At 43.2% G+C, this 25061-nt stretch overlaps 1 protein-coding gene across 1 annotated transcript in view; it reads right to left on the minus strand.

Annotated features, from left to right (window-relative positions):
• Positions 1-1810: 1810 nt before the first annotated feature.
• The window catches only part of FARS2 (phenylalanyl-tRNA synthetase 2, mitochondrial), a 265221-nt gene continuing 241970 nt past the window's right edge, over positions 1811-25061 (minus strand). Inside the window, exon 7 of the mRNA XM_035316398.1 lies at positions 1811-1829. The gene's annotated coding sequence lies outside the window, so the exon portion shown is untranslated. The remainder of the gene's footprint in view (positions 1830-25061) is intronic.

The following is a 25061-nucleotide window of genomic DNA, read 5'->3' on the forward strand; positions in this document are numbered from 1 at the left end:
TGAGGGAAAGCCAAGCTGTCACTAACATCAATTAATCTTTTTGAGGTTGCATTTTACATCATTTTAATTAACTTCTATTGAGTGTGGATCCTCATTTTTCAAATGGAAATACTTTTATTAGAACACTTACTAAATACTTCTACTACACTGCCACTGAAGATTACTAATTGAGGAGGACCCCCAGCCATTCCCCTCCTTGCAGTGCTCTGCCTGCCATTCAGTGGCTGGCTGGCTTCCTCCAACCTTTCTCAGTTACCTGCACCTGGGTTAACACATGGCAATGCATCTCTATGGAGAACCTTTCCTCAGCCTGAGCTATATGCCCTGCAGCTGGGGAGTTTCTTGGAAACGGTGCACTTACACTGCACTGGGCAGAGAGAGAAGGTAATGTCATGCTGTGCAGAAAATCCCATTAGTGTTCTTCCAACGTGGCTTCAGGAGAATGCAAGCCAAATTCATTTTCCATTGCACTGCCAGACTATTAACCTCTATGTCTTCCATGTACATCTGAGGTGACAAAATAGGAAGTTTCTTGATTTTCTTGAGATCCAGAAGTCCTCAGAGCTCCAAAGACTGAACCAAAATGACTGACATTTTCTCATACTCTCTGTCATGCATTTGTCAAAAACAGCACAATACAATAAACTTTACCTGGTATCAGGAGAGAAGAAATAGCCTGTATAATAAGAAGATAAAGAAATATTGAAAGGCTTTCAAAGACATGGGTGAAAAACAGGACAGTGTTCATTATCAGTGAACCAAGACACTCTTGAGACATGCATCCTCAAAGGGGGCACATTATGAATGCTGTTGGGAACTATCAGATTCAGAGTTCCAACTCACCACTGACCCAAAAGCACTTTGCAAGAGTTTGAGGAGGTTGCATCTTTCTTTTCATTTTGATTTGCAAAAGGAGACTGATGAAGTTATGAATCAAGGGTTGCAAGGCTTACCTCCATTAAGTAATATTGAGTGGTTGTGTGATCTGATATTCTTAGCTGATGTTTTCATCAGTTCTCTCACAAAGAAGCTCCAAAGTCACAGAAAATTCACATCTCAGCGTGGCTGTGCAAATTCATCTGGAGGAACATTGATTCAGAATGCAAAAGTCCCATTCAGGCATGAACAAAAATGATACTAAACTCTCCCTCTGTGCCTTTGCAGAAGGGATGTGGATCAGGTTACCTAAAGATACTTCTTGCAAATTAATTTTACTATCCAGGCCTTGCTTTTGTCCATTGTATGACACTGCCTGAATGAAATTGAGACCACCCTACTCCAACATGAATATCCACCTGCTTGCTTTCATGGAAAATTCCAGTATACCTTATCACTAATTGCCTCATACCATCCTAAATTAAATTAAGTGTGATTAAAATTATTCATCCAGGCTGAAAACTTGTATAGACTAACTAAAAATATCAGATTTGGAAATTTTACCTACAAAACAAAGTCATTTTTATTTTATGTCTGAGGAAATTCTACCAGACTCAAATCCTAAATCTGCACTGACTGAAATATTTGGGAGTTTTGCTCTGTTGTTTAAAGAGCCTTTAATTACTCTTCCATTCCATAGGACTTCCCTGTAAGCATAAGGAGGTTAATTACTTCCTGAGTGGTATCTGCTTCATATTATTATTAATTATTTAGTAATTAATTACGAGGCATTGCCTCCCAGGGACATGTGAGAGCTATGATAGTCACCAATAACGACAGCCGCTGCCCCAAGGAATTTCCAATCTCTTCTTTTAACTTGCATGACCAACAAGATATAGCTTCATTTAAATGGTAGCTTGCCCAAAAAAAAGGGGGGGGGGGGGGGGGGTGGGTGGGAAATGGCAGTCTGTCCAAGACTGAGGAGGAGCCAGAGGTTTACAGGATGGGCAATGTGTGCACCTTCTACATGTTCACACCCAAGAGCAGCAAGCAAATGCAAATATTCAGCCTTGGATGCCTGTTCTCTGGGAAGCATACACCTGGCATTTGCTCATGCGATCTGCCTCCTGGGTCCTGCCATGGCAGGAATGCCCAGTGGGCACAAGCAGGTTAAACACAGGGATGGAAGAACAGGCCTCTCCAGGCACCAAGGCCGAACCATGCTAGTGGGAAGGCTGCTGTCCATCCAACACCCCTGCTACAGCTCTGGACGTGAGCTCTGGCTGCTGAAAGGCTGTTAAAAATATACCTCCTTGGGAGGAGATACAGCAGAAATAGCTTCTAGCCGTTCTCCAGCTCCTGACAGCCTGTGCTGCAGTCACGGGGTGAGCTGCTGAGCCGGGGCTCTGCTCTGCTGCCCAGTGACGCAGCTCTACGGTGCGCACCCTGAAGGCAGAGTGTAAGCGGCCTTCCCACAAGCAGGCTTCACCCCGTACTGTGAAGAAGAGCCATCCCAAGGGCTGCTCTCCTGCCTCTGAAGCTGGTAGCGAGGAGAGGGGAGTTTAAATGTACCAGAGCAAAGCTGTATGCAGCAGACTGTCAGACTTGACACCAGCTAGGGATTTCACTGTTTAAATCCTAACTTCAGATTCAATCTGTGTGGCAAGAGGCTGAAAATGAAGCAGCAGGCAGCTTTTTCTAGTACTTCCAGAGTGCAGGTACCCAGCTGTTACACCCACTTGCTGGTCTTCCCTATTTTTTCTTCCATGCAGCAGACAAGAAATTAAAAACAGCATCACAGCTTAAAAGCTTCTGTGTAAAAACAAATCTGCTCTTCTGCACAATTAGGAATTCACTAAATCAAAGTCACACTACCATGAGCCTGCTGCCCTTTATAGAAGGTCTGGTGATGCTACTTTCAGGTTCAATGTCCCTGAGAACCAGAGGCTTTTCCCTGGCATCACGACATATGCAAAGCAGCAAGCAGCCTCCTGCACAAACACGAGGCTGCCCTACTTTCTGCAGATGACTGCCCCTCAACCATCTTCACCAGACAGTCTGATTATATTTCTTACACTGCAACACAGCTGTTCATAACTTGTCATCTGCACCGAGAACCCTGGCCAAGTACTCCAGCTGTATAATAGCTTTTTATTGTTGACTGAAGAGTCTCGGTACAAATGACTTTCCCTTATATCCCTGCAAATCACACAAACATTGCACAAGGCAGAGAGTGATGCATTTAGAACCACCTCTTCCAAGTGCCAAAACAGTGTTTTAATGAGGGTTGTCTTCCTCCAGACACTTAGCAGTTCCCATTTGCCAAAACTCTTTTTGCCGAGAAGATACATGAGAAATGCTGTTGACACATTGTTGCTGGGCACACTTCTGGATTTGGAAGATGCTGCTTTCCTGGTTGGAAACCCATGACAAAAGGCAAGCTATTTTGTGATGAGTTGATGCTTTTCGCTCCAAAATCAACAATGCTGAGTACAAGGAGATTGGTGGGAAAACACAAAACCCTGGAAAACCAGGAACAGAAGGAAAGGATGCCTGTAGGGATCATTGAATCATTGTCACCTCCAAGATAAGTAGTCAGGGACATCAGGCAAAGGTGGGGAAGGGGAGATAGTTCAAAACAAACAGAAGAGAATAGTTTTCACCCACTGTCTAACAAAGCTGTGGAATTCCTTGACATGGGATGTTGTAGATGCTAAATATTTATTTACATGTTTCAGAAAGGACTGGATGGATACTTGGAAGAAAAATCTGTTCAGGATTGTTAAATACTAAGACAATGCCTCTGACTTAGGAAATGCCTGACCTGAAATGTGTTGGAAAATGTTCTGCGGTTGCATCCTTGTATGTTTTCCATACTTTGTCTACTCTTTCTACAACATTGTCTGTTGGCTACTGTCAGAAATGGGGTAGTGGGATGCACCTTTGTTGTTTAACACTGCATGGCAATAATTTTTGTTCTTAATGTGAAGAAATCCAGTGCACATTTAAAAAAAAAAATCAGCATGATTCCTAGGCCACCTAAATCTGTGGTGCTTGCAATGATGACAGGATGCAATGTGCATTTTTTCCAACAAACTATAAGCACCAAGAATCAATGTACAGTAGCTAGGGCTGGCTTTGATGCCATTTGCCTACCTCCTGGCATCACGCTGCCAGCACTGTCATTATATCCATCACCAGGGATGATTTTCTCACCTTCTAAGAAGAACTTGCTTTGCAATTCTGCACTGAGAAAACAATACCTGTGGAAATACAAACCCTTACCTAGAAATATCTGCAATGCAATTGGCCCAGTCTTTTCTCAGAAATCCCCTAAGGACTGAAACACCCCTAGCAACATGCCAGAGAACTGCTTGGGCACAGCGATTTCAGCCATATTCTGATAATGATGTTTTATATAGTTTACAAGGGTTCTGCAAAATGTGTTGCTGTACTTTTTTGTTGTGGTTGTTGGTGGGACAAGCTGGGATGGAGGAAACTAATATATATTCCACTTCAGGCATCTTCACTAGCTTTACTACCATGGAAAGCTGAGGGCTTATTTCTCTAGTCATGATGGGACAAATATATACTTTTATCTGGCACACTAATAATTAAGACATTGTGTATCCTACCACTTATGCTGTCTGAGCAAGCCAAAAAGCATGTTTTTATTGCAATTTTTTAGATTTATTTCCTAAGGAAATGAGGTTCCACAACCAAGCTCATATGTCTGTGTTCCTGCCACATCCAGTCCCTAACACAATCACTTCGGAAGCTGTTGTCTGCTTTCAACCAAAATTGACACAGTGAGAAAGATTAAAAAAAAAAAAAAAAAAAAAAAAAAAAAAGGAAGTCCCAATATAATTAACAAATAGAAGATGCTGAATAGTGAAAAGAAGCATTATTAATCACCTCACTAAGGGAAAAACAGCAGTGCCAATAGAGCCTTTATTAGACAGCAGAGTTCAATCTCTAGACAGGCCCTTAGGAAACTACATCTCATTGTTTTTGCTGCTTATGGACATACTTCTTATGAGTTGAAGATAGTACCTTTCATTGCCTGCAATCCAAATTAAAAAGACCCCACCAGGTCCTGATTAATATTCCCCACTGATTGCATGATGAAATGAGAAAGTATCAATAAGGCTAGATCAGAGAATAAGGAGGGAGGAGGGAAGGGTTCTCACTGCTTTAAAGAAGCATAAAATGATTTTGTCCTGTAAAGCATAATAATGCCTTCAATGAAACACTGAAGGACATCTAATAAGGAAGAAATCTGACAGAGCAGGAGTGATTGAAAAAGTTAATTTAACAAGGGCTGAGTAGGACAACTGGGGTAAGAAAATTAATGATAAACTCTCCCAGTTGTATTGAAAGCCTAGAGCAACCTGTGCTAAACAGAATTCTGCTGAGACAGGGTGTGTGGCCTTGGTCTCACTTTGTATATGACCTGGTCTGTGTTTCAGCAGTTTATCTGGGGCATGACATGTGCCAGACACTCTGATGCTTTGGCTGTGATACAGCTCATGACACAGGCATTCTCTCCAGCTCTCCACCAGCGCTTAGTTCTGCAAGCTCTCTGCATTTTCTCCTCCAGCCTGCAAGTCCCTGTTCAGCTGACAGCTGGTACACATAGATGCTTGACTACTGCTGGATGACCACAAGTGGATAAAATGGGGCTTTCAGCACCTGCAGTGCTTCAGTGTCAATTCAGTTTTTCTAAGTCTGTGCCTTGAAACATGCTCTGAATTATCTGCAGTTAAACAAACAAACAAACAAACAAAAACAGTAATTCAATAAATCAGTTTAGATTTAGACAACCAGCCTCACTCCTGTGAGGCTCAGATATTTTTCCTCCATTATTTTTTTTCTTCCTCAAGCTAGAAGAACTGGGATTGGAACTCAAAACTGCCTGGGAATCACCCTCTAGCTGTAATATAATATCCTCTGCACTTCAGGGATATAGTCCTCCCCTTGTTTCACCTTCTCCATACCCAAAGAAGTATAAACTACTACCCAACAAAAAAAAAAAAAAAAAAAAAAAAAAAGTAGCCACACTTTGTCTGCACTTGGCTGGTTTTATACTGGATTCATTCCTTGAACAGGAATGATCCAATATCTGTTTATCTGTTTACAGTTGTGTAAGACCTGAATCAGATTCAAAGTCTCTCACTGTATATACTTCAATGCCAAAAATTTGAACACATTTCACTCCCCCAGTCATGCAGCATGGTGTAGGCCAGACATTTCTTACAGATACCTTCCTTTGGAATCAGCCACAGCCTCAAACTTCAGTTAGTAAGACTTGCCTCTCAGAAGACCTTATTTAGTCCTGGCTGCCATGAGTGCGTTATTTTCATTTCCTGAGGTACCTTAAGGGGCTTTCTTTGCCTCTTCACTGTCTCTGAGGCCTTGTTGGCTGTGTAAGGGTTCCCTGGCAATTCTAGGGAAGCCATGTATTTGTGGATGGATATGTCAGTGATTAAGTCATCCAGGTGTGAAAGGGGAAAGCGAAGACGAAACTCAAAAGAATTCCTGGACAGACACAACAGATGGATGAGATGAGAAAAAGGAACATCCAGGGCTATTTCTCCTGGGGAACAGAATTGACAATCAGGACTGAAGTCATAGAAAAATTATTTTGCAAGTCAGCCAATAGAGTCTTCTGAAAAGATGGTGCTGTCAGAGGAAAACAGAAGACTTCAGGTGCAGGTAAAACTATTTGCAAAGAACACATGTGTCCTAACGCTCAGTCAGTCTTAGAAAAGGTGGCATGAAACCATCAGGGAGTCTTCTCAAACCCAAATGCATCTCTCTGGTTTCCTTAGTTCCCTGTGTTTCTGGACATACATTTATTACCTTTTGCTGACAAATATTTTCTCCTAACCTCTTGTCACATTTGTATTTGCAGTCCTCTCCTGACTTCCTATCCTCCCTCTGCTTCATGAAAGATTTTATTTCCATGGTCTCTGGAAGTACCTCTTTTATGATGAAATCAGACCCTTTGCACAGAAGATGGTGTGCAGCCACCTCTGTGTGGCTGCACTTTTAGTGCCAAGCTTTAAGTGGTTGGCATAAAGTCATTTGTAATAGTATAACAAGTATGATTAATTCTAATGCTTTCTGTGTCACGGAGCTCAGATAGCTCATAGATAAGTATATCATCGATATTTCACCACGCAGCAGTAACTCAACTCCTTAAAAAATAATAATAAAAAAAAATCTTCACAAAACCAACAGTTTATCATAATATTTGTGGACAGATACCAAAAAAATCAATGGTTGAGGATCTACGTCTATCACAAGTTGCAGAATATCAGAGCATCAACACTGCTAATATCAGGTCAAGGGAAGCTGCTTTAATTATCCAGATTCTTATGTCAGCTGATATTCACCTGACACCATTCGCTAGCATTAAAATGGATTTTCAGCCCCCTGCTTCATGCACCACAGGCTGCACAGGAAATAAACCAACCATTTTGGAGACAACATCCATGACAATGAAACTGATGCCATGGAGAGGTTCCCTCATTCGCGCAGTATCCCTTGCACCAGCTTCATTTGAAGGCTGGGCTCTCAGTGACCCCAGAAAGACCAGGGCTCCCAGCTAGCTGGTAACTCACCCTTCAAGCACCCCAATATTCACACTTTCATTTCCATCCAGAGAAGGTGTCATATCCTACAAGGTTTTTAGATATTGAACAGAGCTTTAAGAGACTATTTGCAGCAGATGTAAGTCAACCTCAGCACAGCGGAGTTATCCAGCATCACTGAAAAACGGGTAAAACAAGAAATGATGTATAAAATATAAGCATTATTGTAATTATAGCATAATAGCTAATATACAATAATAATAGTAAGTTATCACATTATATATATATATAACATAATAATGGTATAATAGAGATCGCTAAGCAGTCCTCTCTGCAGTGAGTGGTGCCTGCCAAGCACAAGAGCCAGTGAAAAGTGAAGGCCTCTGTCCTGGTTTCAGTTAGGACAGTTATTTTTCCTCCTAGTAGCTGGTAGGGTGCTATGTTTTGGATTAGGATGAGAAGAGTGCTGATAACATGCTGATGTTTTAATTGCTGCAGAGCACTGCTTATACTAAGCCAAGGACTTTTCAGCTCCTCGCTCTGTCCTGCCAGCGGGCAGGCTGGGGGTGCAGCAAAAGCTGGGAGGGGACAAACCCAGGACAGCTGACCCAAACTGGCCAAAGGGGTATTCCATACCATCTGACGTCATGCTAAACAATATATAGGGGTGGCTAGCCGGGCTGGGGGGGCCGGCTGCTCGGGGTTGGACTGGGCATCGGTCAGCGGGTGGTGAGCAATTGCATTGTGCATCACTTGTTTGTACATATTATTATTATTATCATTATTATTTTCTATCTTAATAAACTGTCTTTATCTCAACTCACAGGCTTCACTTTCCCGTTTCTCTCCCCCATCCCAGAGAGGGAGGGGGGAGGGTGAGCGAACGGCTGTGTGGTGTTTAGCTGCCAGTCGGGTTAAACCACAACAGCCTCATATACTGCAGAACTAATCATACCTTGGGCACATAAAGAAGCCAGTATTTAGTGGGTGCTGGCAGTAATTTCTGTCAGCAAAATGCAGACTGTAAGTCCAAATGAAACAGGATAGACCTTGGAAGAGGAGCAGTTTTGGAGACAGTGGCAGCTGTTTTACCCTGCTGCAAAGATGCATTTGCTAGCCTGGTTCCTACTGAAGGTTGTGAGACAGTTTGGCCTTGGTCTTTTCACACTCAGAGGACTGCACTGTGGCAACGACAGGGTGAACACAAGAGGAGACATCCTGTATTAGATCAGACGTCCATCTATACAAGTCTCCAGCAACAAACTGCCTGGGGAGGAGCATGAAAGTGAGTCAAGCATAGGGTGATAATCTCCCAAATGTCTTCTAAGCCTTTGAGCACTTGCAGCTCAGGGATTTCTTGAACCAAGGCAGAGCCTTTGTATGTAATAACTCTCAATGGATTTCTCTTCTGTGAACTTCCTTTGTGATCCCTTGAGCCCACCTGAACTTCCAGCACCTGCACCCGCCTGTGGCAAGGAGTGCTCACAGCCTGACTCTGTGTGATCTGAAGAGCTACCTCCCTACTTTGAGCTCGCCACATGCTAGCCTGCATATGTGTTCCCGTAGCAAGAAAGAATGTGTGAGGAATAATCTGAGGCAGCCACAGTTTCCCCCCTCTGCAATATTTAGACTCCAGCAAGCCTCCAACCTACCTCCTTTCAGTCTCTGAGGCTGCAAGGCCCCGATCTATTTATTTGCTCCTGGTGAGGAAGCTGTTCCATACCTCCAATCATCCTTCTCACTTGTCCCTGCTGTGGTGGCCAGTCATCAGTGTCTGGAGCCAACACATGTACTCCAGGAAGGAAAATTGAGAGTGAAATGAGCTAGGAAACACTCTGGCTAGTGCAGAGATAGTCAGGGACCAGTTCTTGTCAAAGGCAAAGAGCAGAACAAAGATCACAGCAAACACAGCCTTCATCATCTGGGATGGACATGGCAGAAAAATACCCATCTGAATTTGAAAGAAAGTGCAGGAGACTGATGGAGGAGAATTAAAAAGTGCATTAGGGCTCTTAAACATGTCACCACAACAGCTCCATTGACAAGTGCTGTCACGCTCCGCTCAAACAATGCTTCAGGGAAGCCAGGGCACACTTCTGAGGAAGTGCATGAGAGCCCTATGAGATCCCTGCGTGTAATATATTACAATGAATTGTTAATGACCAGGCACTCACAATAAATGGCAATACCCACTTCACTGTGAAGCGTCCCGTTGTGCAGCAGGAATCCTTTGTCTCCCCGGCAGTCTCACCTGGCTCCCTTCTTTGTTCCTGCCACTGAGACATCTCGCGCCACAGAAGGTGCTGCTGGAAGACAACACTCATTTCAATAGTCATGGAAAGGCAATTCCTCATGAAATAGCTCATTTGCCTATTAAAAAGCAGCCAGGCTCTAACCTCAGGTGGTTTCACCCCTGCAATCTGTCAGCTAATTTTAACCTACGAAGATTTTTATCTTTCCTCCCAGAAAATCTAGACTCTTACTTCTATCTCAAGGCTCTCTTTTCTTAATAAATAGCTCTTTACAGAAAGTGCTTAACATCTCAGCACATACTCTGAGTAAAGACTGTTTTAGAAGTGGAATGAGGTGATAATGTACTAGCAGCACCAAAAACTGCTGCCCGCAAATATAATTAATCTGGCTAATCTTTCCCTAGTAGATACACCATTAAGCAGGAAGGACTTTACCAGGGCATAGAAAGGGGAGAAAGGATTGAAATTCCAAAACTTCATCAACCGATGAGATGCCAACAACCACACATGTACAGAGCTAATGGTACCTCAAAGCACTAGAATCCAGCTATTTTTCAACCTTCCTCACGCTGCAGCTCACTGTCCCTGCAGCTCAGCTGTTGGTGGATCATGAGACCATTTCCTGCCCACTTTTGTGCCAAAGTTTTCCAGGTTAAGTCCCCATCAGACACATCTTACCTGTCCTTGTGCTGATGTATTTTGTGTGCTCACATAGTCTGCTAATGGCCCATAGCTGTCAGGACTGGTATGGTTGAGCTGGCTACAAACAGGTGCTGTGGTGGGGTGCTACAGACCCCAGCCACCACCACTGGTACATCCATGTCTGCAGTGTAATAACTTGAAGTTTTTTTTTTTTTTTTTTTTTTTTTTTTTTTCCCAGATGCTTTTCTGATAATTATGGGCATCTCATTTGATATTTCCATAGCCGCAGTACACCAAATATGACATTCCACCTCATTTTCCTTTCAGCATCTGAGTGTCAAGAGTGCCAGGTTGGTAAGGCTTTTGCTCTCTTATCAGACCCCTCACCAGAGGAAAAATGAGCAGCAGCAAGCTGGAGCAGTTCTAGGGGCAATGCCACCAAGAAGTAGGAATCTGCTGTTTCTTCCCTCTCTTTTTGCTGCTCATTATTGATCATGCTTCTGTAACCATTAGTTTTCCTAAGGGGGGAAACTCTGTTGCTTCTTTTTGCCTTACAGCATTAAGTATGTTAACTAATTACAAGTGTAACGAGCTGAGTCAAGCCCCTGTTCAGCAGGGCCTGGAGTTAGAACATTGCCTGGAGTCGATCTTGATGTCACTGCAGTGAAACTTTGCAGGATGGCACCAGAGGGCTCTGTAAGTGCCCCTGAGTGATGTGATGCTCCCTGCCAGTGAATCACAGGATCATAAAGGACATGGCTCCTGAGCACCCGCATCATGACTGGCAGCCTCTCCTGCTTAGCCAGCCACACTCCAGGCATAGGGGCTCCCATCACTCAACCAGCAGCCTTCTGCTAGCTCAGGCAGTTGCCTCAGCCTGGCTGCCAATGCTTAAATTAAGCTCACACTTCTCAAGAACAGTATGATATCCCTCATCTGAATGTTTGCTTACCAATCCAGAATGCTCCCAGCTTATCGAGTGCATCTTTCTGGATAACACATCCAGACACACATTCTGCCTGGCAACTGTAAAAAGGTGTGGGGAGCAGCAAAGGCGCAAGAGGGCTGAGGGTGAGCCAAGGGAAAAATAAGTTGCCTTTCCTTGATGGCCAGAGCAACCTTACATATAGCAGCTTTCTGATATTTTTTTTTGGCATGAGCATACAGCTTCCTCCAATAGCTCTTCTCTGGCTGTCACTTGCAGAGCCAAATCCAACCATGTCACTTTGCTCTGCATTCAAAGTTTCAGGCTTACCTGCTCCTGGAAGCAGAAAAACAAACAAACAAACAAATAAATAAAAGAAATAAAGCGAACTTTGGGAAGCAGAGCTGCAGCCTTAGCTTTATGCTTTCTCCCAGTACAAAATGATTCCAGGTTTGCTGAACGCAGCACATAGGCACAGAGCCTGCAGCAGCAGGTTTGCATCAGGCCCAGTAGGAAGGGTGCTGCTGCTGCTCTGCTTCTTTGGAGGCAGGAGAGGTGCTGGCTGAGCAAACCCCTCCTCCTGCACATTGGTCGGACTTGCAGTAAACCTGGTGAAAACTGCTGGTGTAAAGCCCTCTGTGGGCTGGTGAGCATAAATCCTTCCCTCCCTGCCTTTCGCAGCCAGCCAGGAGCAATATGAAGAATGTGGGGCCAAGGGTTTCCAGATCTCAGACGCTGAAGTATTTTAATTGCACTTCAGAGAAATTTGGCACGTAGCATATGAAACATTGCAGGCAGAGAAAATAGCTGCTCTGGAAAATGTCTGTAATTTTCAGGGATTCCTGTTATTGCTGACTGAATCCAAATATTTCTGCCCTTGGCTAAATGCTCACGGTTCCCCTGTGCCTCTTAGTGGCTCCCTGCAGTGGCCGAGTAGGATGGCACTGGGAAGGATACACAGCTGAAGCACGAACACAGAATCCCTCAGCTAATGAAAAGGGGCTTCTCCACTCACTGGCAGCATGCAGACAGGGCTCTTGCTGCAGGCTCGGGCAGGGCTGGCCAGCTGCATGCTCTGAATTGCGACAAGGAGATGGAGCTGAGGGAGAAACGCCACTCATGCAGCTTATGGCCTCCTGCTCTAGAGAGGAGGGCTATTTCCTCCCTCCTGAGGGAAGGGAGCCCCTGCTCAGTCTGATGTTGGCATTCATTATTTATGGAGGGATGCAAACACATCTGACGCACGGATTTATTTTTCCCCCACCACCTTAGGGCTGTCAGAAGCAGAAGCAGCCAGAAGCAATCTCCCCTTCCGATCCCCCTCCTCCACACAGGGGCCGGCGCAGACGTAGCCCTTCCCTTCCTAGGGCTCGTACACCAGTCTTCCTAGCACCATTTCGAGGTCACCAGTGTGGCAATGCTCCAGCAGGTTAAAATGTCTGTAAACACTGGTCTGTACTCTTTCTAAATGTTTGTTATATAGATATCTGACATTTATTTTAGACTGAACCCACGTTTTGGTGCAAGTCTTTGTAGCATGGCAGTGTTCAGCTCTGTCCTCCTGGAGACAAAGAACATGACTTCTGACACAGGTTGACTCATGGGTTAATCCCTGAGTAGACGAGATAATTTATACTGTAGCCAGCAGCAGCTGCATAAAACAAACCCAAAGGTCCAGCAAGGCTTACCTCAGCTGCTGGACGCATCCCAGGGACACAATCTGTCTTTTCCACACAAAGGTGTACAAGTCTATTAACAGTATCTTCCGCCTCAAAGACTGAGTTCACATGGCCCTAGACTATTGCAATCACCCCAGTGATGTTAAACATGTGACAATGAAATAAAACTGATATACACACATGCACTTGCATACTCTCAAGATTTATGACCTGGAGACTGACAACCAAAAGCATGTAGAAGAGGAAGAAGACATCCACAGCTCTGCCTGCTTCCAGCAGAGGCCCACACACATCTCTGAATACACAGAGGCATAGGCTGTACCCTCTGGGTAATGAAGGGAATGATTAGTGGCATTATTTCCTTTATATTAAAATTAGCTGGGGACTAACAGTTCTTCTATGACATAGTAGGCCTCCCCTGCCCTCTGTCCCAGATGACACAGCTCTGAATGCCTGGGGCTTGGTTTCCCTGGAGCCAAACCATGCCCCTTGCTGACAGAAATCCTGCTGCTGCAGGAGGCAGTTATCAGAGAGCTACAGACATGGGGCAGAGATGTAGGAGATGTCCAGCCATCCCTGTGTGCTGAGGCAGGATTAATGTACCTGATCTGTCTCTGGCAGACCTTTGTACACCGTGTAGATTGTGTTTCCCCTGCCCACAGCTACCTTCCTTCTCCATCAAGTTTCTGAAACTGTTAAACCAATATGACCTGTTCCTCTTCCCCAAAACCTGCCAGGCCTGTTCCTCCTCCCCGTGCTTGTGAGTGAGTTGTAGCCTGAGCTATTTATTGGATGCCTCCAGCACTGGAGTCAAGGAGAGGAAAGCTCACGTCCGTATCGGTCCTTTGGGGCAGCTCTCATCACAGTGAAAACAGAGCCCTTGCTTTCCCCGTTGTCTTAGCTCAGCTGTTCATCAGGCAGTGGGAGGCCGGATTGTGTTACCGCATTGTTTATTGCTCACAGAGTTCACAACATGCTCACTGAGCTGTGTTCAGTTTATTAATTAATTAATTAATTATTTTTTTTAAAAGGAAGCACAGGCTACTAAAGGGTAAGGAGGAGTCCTGGCTTTGGTCTTGACTCATGTCAGTGTGGGTAGTTTCTGCCTGAGAACAGCAATGAGGCAGGCAGCTGGGCAAAGAGGATCTGAGGGCTCTGAACTGAGGGCAGGGGAGGACATGGAAGGCTGCAGTAATAAAAAATTAATAAATGCATTTTTCCTCCAAATCCATTCAGTAAGCTCATCATGAACAAGAACAGGCAAACCCCCTTTTCCCTAAGCCAATGGCCATCGTACTGTGCAGCCCATTGTATACCGTGCATATAAAATGCAAGTTTATATATGTGTGTGTATGCATGTGTTATGCCCTTCTCTGCATCTATGAAGTGGTGATAGAGAAATCCTGTTGTTACCAACACTTTTGACATGCTTTTCCTGCAGTCAGGTTATGCATCCAGTCAGATGTGCTGGGCTGCAATGCCTACTGCTGGCTTGTTTCGCCATGTAAGGAAATGTTTAGCAGATGTGATTGCATCTAGCTACTTGCAAGAAATCACTCACACAGCAGGTACCCAACATTTTTTTCCTCCTTACCTTTGCAACGCTTTCCCTCCTGGAGGAGTTGAGTGCCATGAATTCATTGCATGTCATGGAAGAAGGTCCTGAAGCTAGAAATGGGATTTTGACATATGTTCCTCTCTGTTACTAATTTTCTGTGTCACCTTAGGCAAGTCATTTAATGGACCTGTAGCACACTTTTCCCACCTGGAAAGCATCTACAGTAAGAGCATCTGTATAGCCCTTTGATAATGATCATCAAAATGTACCATTCAGCCTAAAAATAAGAAGATAAAACATATAAGAAATGTCTGACTGTCCCGCAACAATCAGCTGTGCAAACCATTTCTCTGTCTCTTACAGTGGCAGTAGAAGATGCTACCTAGTGACAGTAAGCCAGTCTAGCCACTATCTGTGGCCCATAACCCCCATCTATCCCCAGCATCTACAGTCATTGGACTACAGGGGTTGGAGGGCACATCCCTGCCTATTCCTTTTAGTAACTATTTATACACGTTATCCACAAATTTTTGCCACGTGGAAAGCTGGGAGAGCTTCCTCAGTGGGACATGCTGCCACACAAGATATGCTTCATCCAGCATCCTTCTTCCTCACCACGCTCTGTACCTTGCTTTCCTCGCACACTCTGCCCCCTGTGCAGGTGTGCGCAGAAATGCTCAGCACAGCCCAAGGGTTTTACGTGGAGAACTCAAAGAGAGTCCTGGGTTTAGGAAACCAAACAAGTAGTAATTAAAAATAAGTGGGCGGGCGGGAGCTGTACATTCCCTTGCCCCATCTGGAAATGTAGTGGTGGATTTAGTATGCCAATACTGACATTTTAATTAATCACTGTTTCTAAAATGCTTTGTGGATGAAAGCCTAACACAGTCAAATTATTATTAATAATACTTCTCTTCTTCTATGTGAAATAACATTTCCCTTTTCATTATTACATTATCATGCATTAATGTTATATAAGATTATTAGTAATAACAATTACATCTCTCTTTATATGGGAAAGGATATCTTTAGTTCTTTCCAGAATAAAAACACCAATGCTACTTATTAAAGGCTTTCCCTATAATTTAGCCAATAGTCACTTTATAATTTTATCACTGAAATTAACCACATAGTCACAGGCAGGGACAGTCATAATTAACAACAACAGAAAAGAAATACAATGCCCTCCAGTAAATAAAAGCAGTCCTTCCTCCCCCTCTCCCTCCCTGAACCCCCCCCCCCAAATGGTACAAAATACATAGGGGACCCTGTTGTCATAGTAACTGGCATTACAGCTTGCTTTCGATAATTAATGGAGGGCTTTGCTATTACAGTATTCTTGAAATTTCACTTTCCCCTGTGCTGCACTGCAGAATGCAGTATCATTTCCCCATTCATAAATATTTCATTACCACAGTCTGCTGTGTTTCATCATCACTGATAACACTCAGCCTAATCCACCCATTGCTGAATTCATGTAGCCCTGTCGGTAGAGCAACTTTCATTTCCTTCTTCTACTTCTGCAGTCTTCATTTTTCTTGCTCAGTGTTATCTGGCTGCAAAACTGTCATCGCAGGCTAAGCACAGAGACCTTTATTTTCTTACTCTGAAAAATAAACATGAGTAGTAAAACGTGAGCTCTGCCCAAGTAGATAACATACAGACACACACAGACAATGTTTGTATCACAGACATAATTTGTGTGCATCACCAGAGGTATTTAGATCAGCAATGGAGAGAAGAATTACAGTATGTTACTGTAGAGGGAAACCCAGAATCTGATTCAGCAAGATCTAGGGGTAGCTCCAGACACACTCTGTTGCCCCTCTGATGACAGCTATAAGCAACAGAAGTGATGTTCTTATCCAGGGAATGGGTTGATGCATAATATATTTTGTAAGTAACATATAAATAGAAAATACCCAAAGTCAGTGGCACGAGCAGCGGTAGTAGAACAAACATCAAAGAGAGAGGAAATAGTTTTAATTATTTTCCTTAGTATCAAAATTCTCAATCAAATTAATTCCAGGGTGATTACATACATAACTTCTACTGATACCCACACACAGAGTGTTTGTGTTTCCTTGTTGAGCCTCACTTGACATATTTTTTTTTCTTTTTTTTTTTTTCTTTTTTTTTTTTTTTTACTGTTTTTCTCTTTTTATTTTGCTATCCCTTTGAAACCAGCTGCAAGCCAAAGACTGAAAGACCTTAAAGAGTTAGTGCTGGCCTCTTTAATGTCATCTGCAAGGTCTTTCTCATGTAACTCCATGACAGACTTGTCTTAGACTTCCTTTATAAGAAAGGAGACCAAGGAGGCCAAAGGGATGGAAAATGCCACATGTAACTTATTAGACAGAAAATTGCATATAATCTGGCCTGTTCTGTAATGTTTCATACAGTTTTCCTCTGGGAGGGGCTAAATTCTGGGATGAGAAACCTTGGCACAAATGAGCACTAATGGAGGCAACTGTATGCATCACTTGACAGGCGCTGTATACACATGCAAGGAAAATTTGTTCCATCTATTCTGCATGTAGCAGAAATACCTCGGTAAAAATTGCATAGCCAATGCAATAAATAGTTGTTATTTGCCTATGCCATGCAATCTGCAAGACTTGCTAGGATGTCATTTATGTTGACACATTTAAAGAGAGAAACTCAGAGAATCCATTTTCTTCCAAGCACCATTAAAAATATATATACTTTTTTTCCCACATATTTTCAATTCAGACTGAGTAGATTCAGACAGCAAGAAGGAAAAACTGGAAGTGGAGGGAGGGAATCATGAGTATTGTTTTGCCTCTTAAAAAAAAAATATAATAAAAAAAACCTGCTAATTCATATTCTGTTCCTTACCAGGAATTGTGATAATCTTCTCTTGCATAAAATAAGCTCCTGACTCTTAGCCAGGACTGAATACACAGAACAGATCAATTCTCAGGAGAGTCCAGGGATACTTTTCCTCTCCACATGGGACATGATTGTGATGAACCATCTTCATTTTTAGATGAGCTGGTGGGATTCTTGGTCCAAGTGTGTTGGGATGGCGAGCCTCATGGAGCAAAGCAACCACCAGTCAAAGCCAGAATGCCCAGTGTCAGTGCTCAGTGGGGATGTTTGCAGTATTGTTTAAAGACAGGACAAAACCCCCAAATTGCCTGCCAGATGCATTGTGAATCTTCACACCTATATTAAGAGTTTATTCCAGGAGAGGTGGTGTCCAAGCATGCTTAATGTGGGACCAAACATTCGCTCATGTAATCCAAGTGGACTGCGCCAACCTTTAGAGAGCATAGGATGTCCCAGTCTCCACACCTGCAGATACCCCAAGTTCAGCCTTTCTGAGCAGAGTATTAATGCTATTGCCAGCAGTGCAGCAGGACGGTATAAGTTTAAATCAGCCAGAAGCCACCACTCTTCACTCTGCTGTGTAATTGCTGTGCAGCCCATACAACCTTAACATGTCAACCTTGTATGGCATCTTACCTCCAAGAAAGAGCAGCCAGCAGGTTATTTTCGGCCATGCTTGTAACCTCCTTGTAGGCTAAACACGAGGGGTTGGAAATTCCCCAGCTTGCAAAGCATTTCGTGAAGGAAATGCACACTGGGGCTGGAGCCAGGTTCCCTGACATATCCAGAGGAAAAAGGACATGGACTAGAAGCCATTCCTGTGAGTAAAGTGAGCCCTGGTTCCCCACACAATCATCCTGCTGCCTCACGTTGCATTACTAGCATACAAATAGTTGTGTTCAGCCTTCATCCATCCAAGAGCTGTCAGCGTCTAGCTCTTCAACTTAACAGTTCACAGGGGCTTTTTTGCTTTGCTTTACTCAGGTGTTGGAAAGAAAAAAAAAAAAAAAAAAAAAAAAGCATATGGATGAGTTTTGTGCAGTGTATCCACCTGCTCTGAGAATTTCCTGGTAGTGACACGTGAAGAGAAATTACTCCTGATAATAAAAGCTAGAATGTATTTTCCCTACTATTTTGGACTGAAAGATGTACTCGAGTGCGTGGGTGTTAGAGAGAGAGCAAGAGAGTGAGTGCATGCGTGGGCTTATATGCAATTGCCATTTTATCTTGTTGTTATGTTTCCATATGCTTTCCCTAGTTTTTAAAGAGATTTCTTAGACCCTGTTTTCTTCCTCCCATCTTCAGAAGCTAGCCTTACTGTCACCACCAAGTGTGTCCACCTCCTTTATAAAATCTGTGGCCCCCATCCCGCAACCACATCCATTAGCATGGGATTCTTCATCAGCAAAGCAGAAAGTTCTCACTCATTTTCATTCCAAACTATAAAATAGAAACAACAGAGAGCAAGGACATTCACGTTACTTAAGTTGGTGCCTTCCTCCAATCTTCAGCCACTTGGCTCACTCCCCATCTCCAAAGTGCCCTTTCTTTATGCCTTCCAACTTCTCTCAAAACAGTTTTTAGCACCTGCCTCTTACCAGCTCCATTGATGCCAGCAGACCATTCAGTGTAATCCCTTGGAGATCCCCATCACACACATGGGCCACCAAAGAGAAGGCCTCACATGCCTATCTGGACATGGAGCTGAATGACCAAGCACTGCCCAGACAACCCACCCCTGGTGACAGATTGCAGACAATCCCCAAACCAGCAGAAATCGCCCACATTTCATCATGAACATAACGTACGTGCTGTGGTGCCTCAGCCCACACACCCACCAGGGCCCCATGGAGAAGCTGAGCTGGTTCCAGCATGGTCTCCTTGGTTAATGCTGCATGTTTGAACAGGCCCTCAGCAGCTGAAGCACTGCTCTTCTCAGCCCTCAGCACAGAGACGCCCGATTTCAGCTTTGCACAGCCCAACATGTCTGCAAGGGCCTGGCTAAAGGTGAAGAAACACTGACTGAACACAGCAGATGGTATTCACCAGCTCTCAACACCAAGTCTTTGCAAAAGGGCTTCAGAGAGATGCAGAATCCCCTCCCACCCACCATATCAATGAAAAAGCCAAGGGAAAGCTACCCTGTGGTTCTCTCACCGTGATGTTTTCATTTTTTGGCCCATAGCTGTTCATCATAGGTGAGCTGGAGAAGAAGATTCAGGGAGAGGAAATCCCAGAGCTCAGCAAATTGTCCAAGAAGACCAGAACCAGACAACCAGAGGTACTTCAACGTGCAGCCTTGATGCCATAAGCTATCCCCAGCACAATATATTGCTTTTCTGTCTTCTTGCAGTGCTAAGCTATTCTGTCACCATGGCAACCAGCTGAAGTTCAGGGACCCGCTTCCTGAGTAGCCCTTCTCACTGTGCTACATCAGATACCCCATAGTCCCTACATGATCGAGATGTACTGTGATGCAAATGCAAACATTGTCTCTTGAATTGTCCATGCTCACAAAGCAGGCTTGTGCAGTGTGTTACGTTTAGAGGTCTCAAAATATGTGGCACAGGAAAACTGGCATCATGATTCCCATTTTACAGAATGGCAAACTGAGGGGAAGTGACCTCTCCATGGTCTCACTGGCCAATGCCATCGCAGCAAATAAAAAGAACAGCCCCCAACTCCCATTTCAGTAGATCACATCATTTTTTGTGGTATTTAGACCCCCTTGACCAAGCAGGATCTGTCCTCTGCTTGGCATTTGTAACCACATCCCTCCTTTTACCTAATATGAATTCAACATTTAAATAGGAAACGATCTCTGACTCACCTGTGCCGTGATTTTGCTGCTAGATTCCGGATGAGGCCCCTTCCCTCCTTTTTCAGCCTCCTCATACCAGCAGCCACCAAGCAAACAGAGGTAAGGGATCTACACAGCCTCTTGCCAGAGGACAGTCTTCTCCCCAGACAAGACAGTATAACCAGACTAAATGCTATATCATGTAACAGCAGCTGGTGAACAACCCCCGGTCTGAGAGTTTCTTAATCATGTTATTAAGAAAGGTAAGACTGCAAAGATGCATAAGTGAAGAATGAATGTAAGAATGAATGTAAGTTCTATTCACAAAAAAAGTGCAGGAACACGTGTCTGACTGAAAGTCAAATACTAATATACAGTCTAAGTCCTGGGACTACTTGAAAGTTTTTGGATAGAGACTTTTTGAGCCATTTCAGGGGAACCTTGCACTTTCAGCAGGTCATGTGGTGGAAGATGTTGGCACAGCCATTTTGTCAGCTGCTGTAACACTAAGAACCTGCAAGTACTGAGAACTCCAGACCATGAAGTGGTCTGTTAGTAGCTTTCAGCCTACTGGTGGTTTTCAAACTGTTGACTCCTCACCAGCACATAAGGAAGCAGCAAGTCCTCTAACATCTCTGAATGCCTCATCCACCTGGGGAAAAAAAGAAAAAAAAAAAAAAAAAAAAGACTCACTATTTATTTTTTAAATAAATACTTCTAGGCTCTGATATTTGGGAAGTGTGAGAGTGGCAGAATTTTGTCTCAGGGTTGAATGGATATCTTGTTTTGTTTAAATGCTAAAATTTCTGGTGGATAAAAGTGAAAACTCTACCTCCAACCAACCTCTGTGAATAAGAATAAAAATAGTCAGAGGAAAATTCTGACTGATTTATGTATGACTAGATAATACCCCAAATAGCTAAATCTGTAGTGACTATTGCATAAAAATCTCAAATATTGGATAAATCTGTCTAGTGATATGTAAAAACCAGAGGTAGTAAAACTATAAAGTACCTCAGCTGTTCAGTAATCAATCACTTTATACAGTAACATTTGCCATCTTCATTAACTAATTAATAGTGTTTGAATAATTGTGAAGCTAACAAATACTACTTTAAACAAATTAAACAGATAATGTAAATGAGATCAAATAATTTTTAATGTCATGTGAGTCAGTTCCATGGTGAACATGTGGCTTCAGAAGGATGACGTGTTCAATATGCAAGTTCTCACCTAGCTCATCTCCTTCCTCTTTCAAGTCAAATGACTCCTCAAGGCTGTCTTCTAAGAAAGTCTAATTTCATGCAGAATAACAAAACAGAATTATGCTAACATCTGTATTCTGGCCAATTTCTAACTCTTTTAACTCTGATTTGTGAATGCTTAGTTAAGAAAACAAAAAAATAAGAAAATAGTTGATGTCCTCCATATGAATGACAACAAACACATTTCACTTTAAAATAACAATATTAAAAAAAAACATCAAATAATACATTTCAGTTTTTCCAAATTGCATTTTTTAGTTCCATATAGAGATGGCCTCTATTTCACAGTTTCAGACTTCTCTTTTCTGGTGGATCTTGCTTGCTCTCTTTGCTACGCTAAATGAGAGTCCGCCTGTCCTCCAGCAATTCAGAGAATGGAAGTCAGGACAAGTCTTGAGATAAAAACTACACAAAGAGGCAGCCTTTGCCTACAGCAGTCTCATCCAGGCAACCGGCCCACAGGAAGATGTTATGACATAAACCAAGTATCTAGGGCCAACAGCCTGAAAAATAAAGCCTTTGTAAGAAACACTCTTTGAAAAGTCACCAAGAGGTGAGAGCGTGAGGGTGATGTGGGCCAAAAGAACCAGCAACGACATGACCAGCAAGAGTGACTTCATGCCTGTCCTTGAAGCCAGTACAAAGAGGCTCGGTTCTGGGTTATGCTAGTTCATCAAACTTCTCCCTTCTTACCCCAAAACAACCAGTGAAGTCGAGTCTATATTGCCAGGATTTTCTACCTTGAAAGCAGAGACATGGGGAAAGGTAGCTGCAAAAGAACCCCATGCCTAGATAATTTATCAGTTAATGAAATTCTTCCAAACGAAACCAATTCTTCTATAGTTTCAGTTATAGAAGTTACTCATCATATTCCACACTAAACTGCTGAATTAGGTTGCTGTTTGCCACTAAAATGGTCTGTTTCAGTCCAGTGGTCAGTACATTTTAAATTCAGCTGAAATAATTCTCACATTACATGAATGCACATATGCACACACCCAATCTGAAACGTGTTTTTGGATCTTTCTGGACTACAGGAGCTCTATCAAAGTAAGTAACTACCATAATATTACTCATGTAACAACTTTTCCTTCCCCATTTGCAATGCTATTTTTGAACAGCACCACTGGCCTCAGGAACACTCAATCTGTCACTTTTCATACTATTAAATAAACTTCCATTTTATTCTTAGTTCTTGTAAATCTTTTTTTTTTTTTCTTTTTCTTTTTCAGTTTTATCTCCATTTTACCCTCTGAGCTTAAAACAGTCAAAACTCATTATAGAGAACATCATATCATAGGAATTAGAAATGGAAGGCACCTGTTAGATCACCAGTACATCTTTCTGCCAGTTAATGATTTTTCTATGAACAATTTTTTTTTTTTTTTAATATTTGTCTGGTCTAGCTTTAAAAAGGACCAAGCAGTTGGGCTCCTGTCCTTTCCCTCGGGATACTGCTCCACAGCAAAATACATCTCACTGTCAGGATATTTTACCTTACATTCAGCCTGAGTGTCACACCATTAGCCCTTGTTACATCCCTGCATGTCAGGCTAAAAATTCCTCTCTTGCGCTTGGGAGAGTGGGAGGGTGTTCGTACTCATCAAAGAGCTGCATGTCTCACAAACCACACATTTGTTAGTCATTCCTTAGCTAGGCTGTGCATCGTTTTTAATTTGAACTCATCTACCTGTACTTCCACCTCTCCTGATCAGTTTTGTCACTCTTCTCTAAAAATCTCCCAGATTTGTCAGAACCCCTCTGGTTACTGATGGCCTGGTGTTGACTGTGTGGGTTATTCTGAGATTTGGGACATCAGGTGAAGCTAGTTGGCAGGTTCAAATCAATCCCAAGCATGCTTTCTTTTAACACAACTTAGCTGAACTCTTTGCCACAGGATGTGAATGACAGGAGTTTACATGGGTACAAATGGAAACCGAATAAGTTAATGGAAGAAAAATAATCTGTTGAGAACTCCTAAATACATCATCATATTGAGACAACAAAAACAAAATGCAGTTAGATAAGCCAATTAAAGGCTTTCAAGCATGCTTGCCAGCCTTTCAAAAGATGAAATATGTTTCAGTCATCATCACACGAGACTTAGTTCTCATGGCACCCTACAAAAATGTACCTGAGTTAAGTCACTCCAATACAAGTGTGAGTGGTGAGCACTGGCCTGGGTGCATGGCAGGACCAGAGTGAGAAGAACCACTGCCATTCTCTGCACCATCATACCTGGAGCAATGCACCTGCAGGGGTAAGCCTTATCATTAAGCATTTCATCTCCCTCCACACAGCATATCCAAGGTGCCAAGAGCTCCTGAATGGGAACATTATATCTTCTGGCAGACCAGGCATGCAAAAGCCCCAGGCAGCAACCACATAGCTCCTGTTGCAGTTTTGGTACACACACCAGACTGATGTCCATGCAGAAAAAGCATTCACAAGGTACCAAAGGTCTGTGAACATGCTGCCAGTTGTCCTGCTGGCCTCACCCAGCATGTGCTCTGGAAAGGAGAAAGGGCTGGGAAGTAGTGAGGAGTATTAAAGGCCTGGTGGCCCTCTTTGCCTCCCAGCTTCCTTCCTTCATACTTAGTCTCTCAGTCACTGTTGTACTTCTGGTTTGATTTTGCAAAATCAGGTGGAGAAAGCATCCAGTGTAATTTATTAGATGCCACTGCAATGCAGAGAAACAGAGTAGTAAAAAGAGGCCTCATCTTGCACAGTGCTGCAAGGATCAGGTAAAGCAGTAAGGTCTCCTCTTCCTTTATTGCTGAGGGCACCCATTACCTACAGAGAGGGACTCTGGTACTGGATCAAAAGTGACTCGGGGACACCTGGATTCAGGACTTAATCTGTGGCACCAGACAAAATCCTCAGCCTCTACAGGCTTCAGTTTGCGTCTGATAAATGTGTATGATTTGATCCTCATTTGAAAAAAGTTTCAAAATCCTTAAGATCTTGCAAGAAAGCTATGGGTTATCATCCCTATTAAGGAAAAGTCTCACATACATGATCAGATCGACCCCTCTTTTTCAGGTCTGTCACTAAGTGAAGGGGTTTCATAATAAGCCTATCCTACCCCATTTACAGGGTGTGCTTTCCCAAAGGGCTTTCTGCATGGGGCCCCCTGTACAGTGCTCTGCCTTTACTTACAAAATACCACAACAACCATGCAGGAAAGGTCACTAGGACCACGAGGGCCTAGGATGGACCTCACGATCTATATGAGGAGTGCACAGAACCCTCAGACTTGAGTTTTTCCTATTCAGAAAGACTGCAAAGAAGCTCTTTGGCTTAACATCAGCCTGGACTGTAGATGTGGTTTCCAGGCGGAAACGGCGATGCAGAATGCTGTCTGCATTTACATCAAACTGCCTCTTCCCTAGTAGCATGTAACAGGTGCCACCTGAACGCAGGGCAGAACTCCTCATGTGGTGTAGTTCACATCTATTTACCACTGGGAAATTTCAGTACTTTTCTTCTGTTCCTCATGTTTCCATTGAAACATTACTGCTAGGAGAGGCTGCACTGTTTGGACATCCTCTCATCCAGCTGATCTACTTCATACCCCAGAGAAAGTAGTAGCAATCAACAGGCCCTGCAAGTTAA

This window comes from Oxyura jamaicensis, chromosome 2, assembly GCF_011077185.1.
Source record: "Oxyura jamaicensis isolate SHBP4307 breed ruddy duck chromosome 2, BPBGC_Ojam_1.0, whole genome shotgun sequence".
NCBI lineage: Eukaryota > Metazoa > Chordata > Aves > Anseriformes > Anatidae > Oxyura > Oxyura jamaicensis.